Here is an 11,143-nt window from a genome sequence, read left to right as displayed (position 1 = left end):
TCAAAAGATTTACAACTGTACTTCTAATTTGTAGGTAGCATCTATAGCAAAATAATAATAACCTGAAATGAAAATCCACATACTTAATCAAATAATGCTGTACTAATTATGTTTGTCACAAAAAGTTAATTCCTTGGAAAAGCTCTTTAATGTTTATAAAAAAGCATTATGAAGACAATTTCTTAACCTTATAGCATTTTAGCCACCACTAATTGTTGAGTTCTGCATGAAACAAATATTGGATATTTAGGGGAATTTCTTATACCTTTTCGACCATGCTCTAAAGTGAAATTGCTGCTGGTAAGATCCTATTATGCTTATCTGAAAAATAGCAACGCCAGCAGAAAAATGTGTTTGTGAGTTTTTAGGTATGTGTAGTTGTTGTGTTAGGATCCTTCAAAGAAATTTTTTTTTTTTTTTTTTTGCTTATGCTCCATTTACAAAGGGGCAAATGATTGAATTTGCTTCACTGAATTGAACTTATACAGCTTCCTGCTGGGTTCTGGGGAGCATTTATGGAACACCACCTGGAGGGCAGCTGCTCTTTTCTCCTAGCCCTGAATATCATTAAATTTTAGCAGCAACATGACACACTGTAGAAAATTTTGTTTTAAGGCTGCACTCTTCTGTGCTGTTGTTGTCAAGAGTAGAGAGAAGAAGGGGGGCATTTCTGGAAAGAGGGAGTGATAGATTTCATTCCTTGTCAGCAAGTGCCCACAACCAGGAAAAGCAGAAGGACTGGAAGTATAAATTTTTTTTTTTTTTTTTTTTTTTTTTTTTTTTTTTTTGAGGGGAAAAAAAAAAAAGCCAGTAGGAAGACATGTATTTCAAAACAGTATACTGTCTTTGTGTAAATATAAGTACTTATGGACTGTGCTGAAGCAGTCACAATTTAACTTCCTATTTGAGCTGCAGAATGTCTTCACTTAAAAAAGGAGAGAAATTGCTAACCTTATCTTTGCACATGTGGGTGACATTTGAGCTGCCCTAAGAATTCATTTTCTTGTAACTATTTGCTTAAGCATTTCACTACCAGATTAAGCCTGAAGACAACATTGCAGTGAAATTCTGTGAAACACTGCTTTATGCCTGTGCCTTCCAAAGGAGCAAGTAACTGTGGCTCAGACCCTCTATGGGTTTTACACATTTTGAACAGGTTTTTTTTAATTACAGTTAAGAAACCTTTTATATTAAGAGCAGAGGTAATATGGGACTAGCTTATGACAGCTCACCTACTATTGCTGTGCTTCAGGGGTTTTTCCTCCTTTAGTTTCCAGCATTTAAGTGACAAATCCAATATGAAGAGAGGACTGCACCTCCCTGGGAATTACAGTGTATGTCCCAGCTATCTCTGTGCTTCTCGTATCCCCTGAAGTCTCCATCAGTCATCTTACTGATGCTATCAGGAAGCTTGGCGCAATGATCAGAAACAGCAATCTACATACAGTAAACGTTATCAATGTGATATATCTGCTCAGAGCCTTGCTATAAAAATTTAGTGTTTTTTTCAGTGGAATACGTCAATTAACTTGTATTTCTGCACGTTTTGACCTCTGCATTTCCCTCCCTCTTTCCATGTTGCACCTTTTCTCCTCACTCTCTCTGCCATTTGCATCAGCTCTTGATTCCCCTCTCTGTCCTCCTTAGTTCACCATTAAAATGCCTAATAGCAACACTAGTGTGGTATCCAAAATGAGCTGGAGTGTTGTACAATTGGTCACCAATTAATATTGTTGTGTAATATGAATGATTGACATTTTCTTCCTAAAACAAAATCTAGAAATATGTGATTTTGTCAAAATCATGTTACTGGAAAGCATCACTTTCAACAGCACTGAGAAACTACTGTTACAAATGAGAAAATCTCAATAAAGATAATCTGAATAAACTTAAAATTCATATTTCTTGCTGATTTAATTTAAAGGTCTATTTCAAATAGAACAGTTGACAGAAAGTTATATCACTTACTTTCAAATTGAAATATCTATGCTCTCACTCTGACACTTCTAAATCAGAAGCTTTCATAATACTCTTCATGAGCAGCATTTCAACCAGCAAGTTCCAGTTTTGTCTGGGTACTCTTTGAAAATTCACAGTGACTACAAGTATTTGCACTCTGGGAACAACAAAAGACCCCTGATGCAGACGAAAGCATCATTGTGCTTGGTATGACCCAAAGTCTGAACCAAACAGAGGCACCAGGTCATAGACAAACACTTTGGGCTCCCTAGAGAGAGACTGAAACAGCAGCTTTACCTGTCTTGGACTAGATGTCTTAAGAGTATGATCAAGACTGGTTTTTCCTCATGACCATTGGAACTGACTAATGCTAAACTTTCTTACAGGAAGAAAATTTTGTACTTGAAACGACTTTAACTCTTGAATATGTTGGAGGACCTGATGAGGATCAATGCTGTCAAAGTAGCTCTCATCTCTGAGACTACACTGAGCAGAAGCTGCAAGACCAGCACTTCCAGCTGAATCAGAATCCTAGACTTAAATACAAAATTATTTTGTTTTCTCAAGGGAACGAATATTAGCCATTCTGAAGAGAGGCCCAGGTATAAGAGAGGCAGATTCCAAGTGGCAGGTGAGGATGCTAAACTGCTTTCCAAAAATAAACCATATTTTCTAGAATTGGCCCCACATTTTCCAAGCTCAGTGTTCAGGCATACTAGAAAGGCTTTTTATGTATTACAAGAAAACTCATACTTAGTGAAGCCATTGAGTTTGTCTGTATTTCTTCTGCCACAGCATTCTTGCTGGAAATGAAAACCTGCATATGATGAACACCAAATAATGGATTTTCAAACTTGCACTGAAATGAAAAAGATCTTTCTTGGCAAGACTGGTGTCTAGATAAAATGTAAATTCAATCTCTCTGCAAAGCAATTCTAAATAATCAGAAATGCATACAGTCACTAAAATACATTACCAGAACAACACAGAAATGGAAAAACATGACTACAGAAATGGAAAAACATGACTATATTTTTTTTTCTGCTTGAGAATAGAAGTATATGGTTCTCCCAAATAATCATCTGTTTCAAGAGACAACTGTTCACATGCAAAAAAATCATGTTTCCATTTCATATATCTTGCTTCCTGGATTGGCTCTAATTCTGATCTTTACCCTGGCCCAAAATGGAAGCAATTGCATTGTACAAGCTGTCTTTTCAAACGTGACTTCTCAGGGTACTTATTCATTTAGTCTCAAGACTGTGTGGTGAAGAATCCACAGGACTGTAATGGGGAGGATTTCAGGGCCATTCCTTTTCTGCCAGGCTCATTGTGTAGCATTAGATAAATTATCTTAGCACTGGCTCAGATCTTCCTTTCCTGCTTCAGTTTGTTTATGCCTAAATTGTCAGATGAAGAGCTTGGAGAGCACTCTGAACTTGTGCGTAGCCAGTCAGCTGTCCCTTTTCTTCTCTTGCAGATTGGGAAGTGAAAAAGAAAGGAGATTCAAAGGTATGCAGAAGCGGTTAAGCAGACCTCTGTTAATCTTACTCACAAGAGATACGGGGTTTTTTATAGTGAATATAACCTGCAAGGTGAGGAATATACTGGACTGTGTTTGTACCTGAATGAAGGTTTTGGGCATGCACTCAGGATTTGAGGCATGTCTATACTTAAAAATTTGTTCCCTCCATACTCTACTTAGCTGGCAGCACAGACATTCTTCTGGTTGCACAGTCAGTCAGATAAATCAGGCCCTTCCAGGTAAAGCAGAAAACAAAAATTGCAAAGAGGTTTCTAGCTCCCTGTACCATCCTTTTCCAACCAGTACTGATGGTGCAAGGAGAACCCCAAAAATGCAGCTCCCTTATATAAATCGTTGATAATAATTCCTTACCTCAGACTTCGCCTTGTCATGAGATATCAACTCCTGTGAAAATTGCAAGTACAATTAATTATTAATTTCTGGTTTATTATTGATTGACCATTTTGTCAAACAGACTATATAATAGGCTGTAATAAACTCTTTCTATTTGCTGCTCTGACTTACAATTCCTAGTGCAGCAAAACTGAAAAATAAGATCAAGTCTCAGCTGACTTACAAAGATCATTAGTAACCATGTCTTGTATGCAAGAACTGGATTCAGGCCATGCTGACACAAGACAATCAGTTTTCTATACTTGCAGGATGCTGTAATGAAATGCCTGATTTGATGAAGTTAGAGGTGTTATGATATTTTCATCATTGTGTAATAAAGCATCAGGAAACCTTCAAGCCTCTAATGTTATTGAATATCTTGGTGGTGTTAATACTAACAGTGTACAGTTTGCAACGTAAGGGAAGGCTTAAGGGAAGAAGGAGGGAGAAGGACAGTTTAGGCTTTTGGTTTAAGGTGAAAAATCTTTTTCAAATTAATTTGTTCACCATCATTAAATGACTGGTACAGTCAGGGTTTTGCATGCACCTGGAACCTCCCAGCATATTCGTAAATAAGAAATAGTGGAATGAATAAATAGATGTTTCTCATTTTTACTACAAAGCAAAGGTTATTAGAGTGAATGGTATGCTAGTTTTTTGCAGTTACTTATTTTTGTCTCTATTTAGTAATATTATTGGATATTCTTTTAGGAACTGAATGAACACAAGAAGATTTTCATAGGAATTAGTAATGTACTTTTATATGCATATACATTTGCAGGTCCATAGTGGCTTATATTTTAAAGTTATGATCCAAATTTACAACAAATTAATAAAAATGGAAAATTAAACCCAGTATTAACTTAAATGTTGCTTTCCCAGGGTCCCAGTCACACTCAGCATATTTAATTCATTCCTGCGAATTCAGCAGGGCTTTGTGTAGAAATAAAACAAACAGCATTTCTATGTGCCTTCATTGTTTAGCTACTGTACAATTTCTTGTGACTGCTGATATTATTTATAACTAGGACATTTGTTTGTTTGTTTTCCATTTGTAAAAAAAAATAGGCAATGAAACATTTGTTAAATTTATTTCTTTTTGAAACAATGGCAACAGAAAGATTTACATGGACATAACAAAACAAGGGCTTTATAAAGATCTTCATATAACCTTTTCTCTCTAAATATATACAACCAATAGGAATATTATGTGGTTTTCTTCTTTGTTCAGTAATGAAGCGTTAATTTCTATTTCCACTGTACAGCTGTTGTACTTCTCTCACTCGGATTTTGCCAGCACAAGCCCAAGCTCATGATTGCCAGCAAGAAAAGTCTGCCTGGAGGGAGCAGTCAGGGCAGCCCAAGAAGCCCACGTCTCCAGGTTTTCCAAGCCGAGCTCCGCAAAAAGGGCAGAGATAGCTCAGATGGGAACACAGCCAGGGCACCTGGCGGATGCGCTGACTCCATACTCCAAGTAGTTCCTGCCTATGCAGTAAAGCTTCACAGCTATCTAGGAAGGAGATTACCTTGCACAAAGCCAGCATGCACACCATCGAGCTCATTGGCTTGGGCTCCACACATCACACACAACGCTTTCGCAGCTCACTGATGAGAAAGCACGGCTGAAGCCAACCTCTGAGCTGTTCCCTGGTGGGTGACTCCTGGCTGATCTGATAGGGCAGGTCACATTACAGCCATGCCCTTGGGTATCTTCAGTTTTGTGACTGACATGGGATTAGGTGGCATTTAGGGCAAGGCCCTTCTTAGCAAAACCCCTGCAGAAGTTTGCAGAATCCTGCTCACTGCGTGAGTCCTGTAAATTACAAATATTTCAGGAATATGCTGCAGAGTGGCTTTTCACTTGCTCTATAACTGTATACACAAAGGGCAGCTGATCAGCAGATCCCAATCAGGTGAGCACGTGGGACATGAGACTTCTTAAGTGTCTTTCCTGCAGGTCATGTTGCTGCCTCCTTCAAGGAAGTGGAGCTAAAGAAAACACCCTGTGTCCATCTTATAGCTTCAAATGTTATTTGGTTGTAAGTGAGGGTGAGGCCAGCTGCAGCCCTCCACTGTTCTTTAGGAGGAAGGAAAAGGTAAATGATAAATCTGTGTGTCCGTGTCTGTTCAACTGTGAACATGCTTTCTGTCTCTAATGGGTATATTGGTATGATACCTAATGCATACATTCTGTTATGCATTTTTGTCATGCCCTTGCTAAATTTTCACATTCTAAGAAACCCACTGGACTAAATAAGCTTCCCCTCTACCCCCAAAAATATTAAACAAATCCAATGCAATATGATTATCATTCTAGACTTGATAAAGAGAATCTTTAAGCATATTGCATAAATTAAGTACATAATGTAACAAATCCTACATGAGTTGTAAATAGTCTCCACCTAAGCAGCCTAACTGGCACACATGAGTGTGAAATATTATACAGTGAAACCTGTGTGCCCTAAGAGACTACTCTAGGGTATTGACAAATACTTTACAACATCAAATTACTCATATTAAGCAAGCTGGCTTTGCAATTTAACCAGAGATGGTCTATAATTGTTTCAAGGTACAACATTTTTTCCTAAGAGACCTGCTAAAGCACTATGGATTTCAATGTCTATAGGCTAACAATATAAATGTATAGTATTATGAATGAACTCTGTCACTTTGAATTGTTTTGAGTTTTGGGGAAGATTTCATATCAATCAAAATAAAAGCTGTTAAAAATTATTGTTTTCTTTTTAACTTCATGTAACTGGCTATTGAATATTTAATTAAGCTAAAATTAAAATTTTGTGTTAAATTCACACATTGAAATAACATATTTCAAGTTTTCAGTAGAAACAAGTAAACATTTCCACTTAAGCTTAGTAACTAATTTCTGATATCAGATAACTGCAATATAATCTCATATGGAATTCCCGTCACTTTTTTTTGAGTACAGTTTTCAGACACTTTTAATAAGAGACACATCTCTTTTAAATTGTTCTCCTGCCCTAGAAAGTGATTTGGCAAAAATGGCACTGGGGGCTCTGGATTCATTATCACACTGCTTTTCCTACCCAATGAGCTCAGTTTGCAAGTAAATTTCTAACTGCCAGCTGCACAAACTCAGCCTGAGTCCTGGACCCCTTCCATCTCATGCATCACCACCAGTAATAAATATCCTGTATGCCAGAATATGCCCTCCATGGCATCTGTGCAATCCCAGTGCCATCCATGAATTTGCACAGGTGTTGCTGGGGGCAGACATTCAAATCAATAGGGTTACACACAAGTGGCTGAGGAAATTATCTGCCAAACAGAACTACTGGTACTACAATGATCTGTGGAATGGAAGGGACCCTGTCTGACTTGCAGAGCCGGGTTTTAGTCCCACAACCAGGAAAAAAAGTGTTTTGTCTTACAAACAAAAATTCTGAGAGGGTTGCAATGTATGTGGAACATCCCAACACTATTTTTTATGCCATTTCAAAATCATAAAATAGTTTTGCAGTATACATAATGCCCAAAGAACACATTTGGGGTTTTTTTTTGTTTTTCCAAAGAAAAGGCTTTATGGAAACCACAGTCTAACACAATCTCAACTCCAAGAGCATGCGGTAGCTAGTGTACAGTAGCTGAAAAGACAGGAGGGGATCCCATTTTCCTAGCAATGGCAAGGAAATTGAATTTTTCATGTGAATTAGCAGCTTAAGATAAAAACTCTAGGGAAGGGAAGATGCACCAAATCTTAAAAAGCACAGCCAGTGTGCCTTTTCACTATTTTACCCTGCATTAGCTAACACGAGGTAAAACCACAGCTTATTTTTTCCTCATGAATGCAAGACTCAAGGAATTTACGTTTATTCCAGAAAAGATCCCTAGGAAATGTGTCTGTGATCTAACTTCGGGTGTGACCCCTCTGTTCAGAATTCACATGTTTCCCGTTAAGACAAAACTCTCTTGACACTGTAATTTTTCTTACTCCATTTTGAATCTACAGCTTGTGATTGAAACCACTTCCCACACCTTGCAGAAGGTGCGTAACTCCAGTTTTCCCACACATTCCCCATGCAAAGTCATTTTGGGCTCTCCAGACAAAAATCTGCAGCACAATTCAGAACAGGCATGAAATAAATAGCCAAAAGAACACTGCACTCATAGTACTATTTGTCTTCAGAGTTAGCACAGTAAAAATCTTGGGGTTTGGTTTACTTAAATCTAACGGAGAGCAGACACTATGAGGAGAGGGAATATCCTCCTCTTTTTCTAAAACACTGTTTCTTCAACCACAAACTTTTTTTCTTTCTCTTATTTTATTCTTGTTTGGTAGTCAAAATCTTGCAAGAACAGCATAAAGCCAGTCTCTTGAAAAGATGGATCTCTTCACATTTTTAAGCACCAACGGGGGCAGACAGAAGCACATAGGGCCACACTGAGAGGGCCTGTATTCCTGTGTGAAGCATTTTCTGCTGCTTAGCTTCAGGCCTTTGGAGGCAGCTCGCCAGCGTCTTGACTCGGAGACCTCAGTGCTTTCACTGGCATTATATATTCATGCTGCACCGCGTTCAGGAGAACATGTCCCCAGCACTAGGAAGCTCAGCATAATGCAGACCTGCAAAAAAAGGGGGCAAGCACAGGGCACTCTAGTGAATCCTGGTTTACCTGTTCTCTCCCACTTCCTGGGCTAGCCTAGGCTTCTCTTGACCCAGATAATGGAAAGATGATGATTCATTTGAATTTCAAAAGAACGAGTAGTAGGCTGTTAGCTCTAACTGCTGTGCTCTAATAGGAATATACACACGCACACATACAATTATTGAACTGCTTTTCAAACAGTAAATTATTTCATTTTAATAGTAATATCTACTTACTCATGTAGATGTTTTAATCAGATTTCTAAAATCCTCAAGATAATCCTGAGTGTGGCTATTATCTACCAGTCTGTTTTCAGCTTCATTATTTTCCTAACACTACCCTTCAAAATAAAACAAAAAAACCAATCAGAACGTAACATTAACAAGCATGAGAAAACAGTATTGCTGTTTATATTTAAAAGATCACTTTGAGGAAAAATTGAAATGCTGCCAAGACACTTCAGAAAATGAGATATACCAGAAAAATAGAAAAAAATGGGATTTACGGAAGTTATGTGATGCCCATAGTATTAACACGCTTCTTCACATGGACACACACAAAGGAGAAGAAACATTCCAGATGAAGTCTGTTGTAACAACGGTGGCTTCGATACATCCCAAAGCTTTATTAAAAATTATCTCTCCTGATCTTAAATATGTTAAATGTCAGATTCTGCCACCCTAGTGGAGGGAGTCCTAGGCATCCAAATCTCTTATCAATACTGGTTATATGGTTTCCATTGCAATTGACTGAAAATTTTCCAAAATAGTTCATGGCTCTTAGAAAATGATGATTCAACAAAGCAACAGTAGTTTATGAAAATTCATTGTTTTGATTCATTTCACAGGAAACTGAGGAAACATTTAGTTTTCATTTCATCAGCTTGAATTTTATACAATTATATAATGAAATCTCCCATAAAAGTTGAAACACAACAAATTAAAACATTTTGATGTGTTTCATTTTGCAAAACTACACTATTACTTCTATCTGGATTCAAAATGCATGCAAAACCCCTGGAATCTCTCACAGGGGCAATTTTTGTTGGTAATCTGAATACTGATATTTACAGAAAAATACTAAGAAATAGGATTAACCAGGACGCTTGGTATCCTGGTACCATTTTAGCTAGAGTCCCAGCAGCAGTAAAGCTGCCTTCCCTGGAGGCAGCCAGCCAGCTGCGTATCTCCTAAGACTCCTGGCCATGCCACCGTTATAAGAAACATACTCTCGCCCTTTCCGAAACTCTTGCGACACAGATGGCTGTGTCCGATCTGAGCGAGTCCCCACCCAGACAGAGTGGGAAGTGCCAAATTCACAGTCCTCTTGGAAGGAATGCCCTGCTCTGCCAACAGCCCTCCTCAGCAAGACCACAGCTGACCACAGCTGCGGCACAAACCCAGGCACTCCCAAAGGTACTGCACCCTCTCCTCATGTGGTTTCTCTAAACTGTAACATTTCCTGACAGGCTGAGAACCCTACCAGGCAAGTTTTTCATTTTACCTCATATCTCAAAGGATAAGCATTATTACAGGGCTAGACTGTACCACCAGGGACAAACACATGGAGAGAGAGAGGTGGCAGCAAGCCTCGGAGGAAAAATCCCTCCTGGGGGCACTCATGGAGAGGCAGAGCGGCATTTTTCAAAATCCATCTTTACAATGAAGTAAGTGAACCTTTTTAAGCTACGCCCTTTCTTTTCCCTCTACTCTGTACACCCAGCTGGGGTCAGGCAGTGGAAGCAATATGACACTATGTATCTGCCTCTTCTCTACTCCTTCAAACTCCTGACTCCTGACAAGTGCAGCTGAGACCTTGCAGCCCTAATGTATCCATAAAGCTAAAAGAGGTGAGTGACTTTATTTTTGTTCCTGTAACAGCACTAGTCACTCTGCAGCCCTATGATATCATAGTCACATCATCCAACACAGTAATTTTGCTGTGGTCTGAGGAAAATGAACCACTGTGCTAATTAGAGGATGATGTACCAGGGGACCTGCCGCCCCATTAGCACCAGTTCATAGGATGCGCTCTGACAGAGGAGAGGCTGTGCCAGGACTCATCCCTCTCACTGCCATCATGTCTGCACCCAGCCAGAAACCATCACAGAACTTATTAAACTTCTGTCTTGCTAATAACTATAAGCAGTAGCTAGAAAACCACAAAGGGACCCGCAGAACAGTATGTGAATTCATTTTCAGCACACGTTTTGCAAAGCAAAATGACCACAGATGAGTACACCGTTGGCTTTCGATTTCATAAATTCTGCGATGAAAACAAACACGGGATTATCTGGAATAGCTGGATCCACTACGGGTGTTCTGCAATAACCACAACACTGTTGAATAACTGGATGCTTTCTGGAAAACAAACAAACAAACAAAAAGTCAGCACTGTTAGATGCTTTCTGTAAATTTTCAGCCCTTACTCTGGAGAAACCGCGTTTAATCCTCTGCCTACACCACGTGGAAAATGCCCCCGGGTGGGTGCGATGACCTCCCTCAGCCGGCACGCTTACCTCCTGCGGGCAGGCTGGGCCTTCTCTGGCGGACAGGGGCACCTCCCCCGTGCCCCGGGCAGGCCGGCCCGGCCCCGAGGAGCAGCGGGCACCGCCGCCCAGCCGGCCGGGGCCGCCGAGGCACG

General features: G+C 39.5%; 1 long non-coding RNA gene across 1 annotated transcript; it reads right to left on the bottom strand.

Annotated features, from left to right (window-relative positions):
- Positions 1–4,979: 4,979 nt before the first annotated feature.
- Positions 4,980–11,137, bottom strand: LOC113478699. Its single transcript, XR_003398119.1, has 3 exons — positions 11,019–11,137; positions 9,006–10,860; positions 4,980–8,477 (listed from the first exon to the last, which is right to left on the bottom strand). It is a non-coding gene; the product is annotated as an uncharacterized LOC113478699 (long non-coding RNA).
- Between the last annotated feature and the right edge of the window lie 6 nt (positions 11,138–11,143).

Source organism: Athene cunicularia, assembly GCF_003259725.1.
Source record: "Athene cunicularia isolate RWA chromosome 3 unlocalized genomic scaffold, athCun1 chr3_part1, whole genome shotgun sequence".
In the NCBI taxonomy this organism is placed as follows: Eukaryota; Metazoa; Chordata; class Aves; order Strigiformes; family Strigidae; genus Athene; species Athene cunicularia.
The sequence above is the reverse complement of the archived record's forward strand: the minus strand, read 5'-3'. Positions and strand labels throughout refer to the sequence as shown.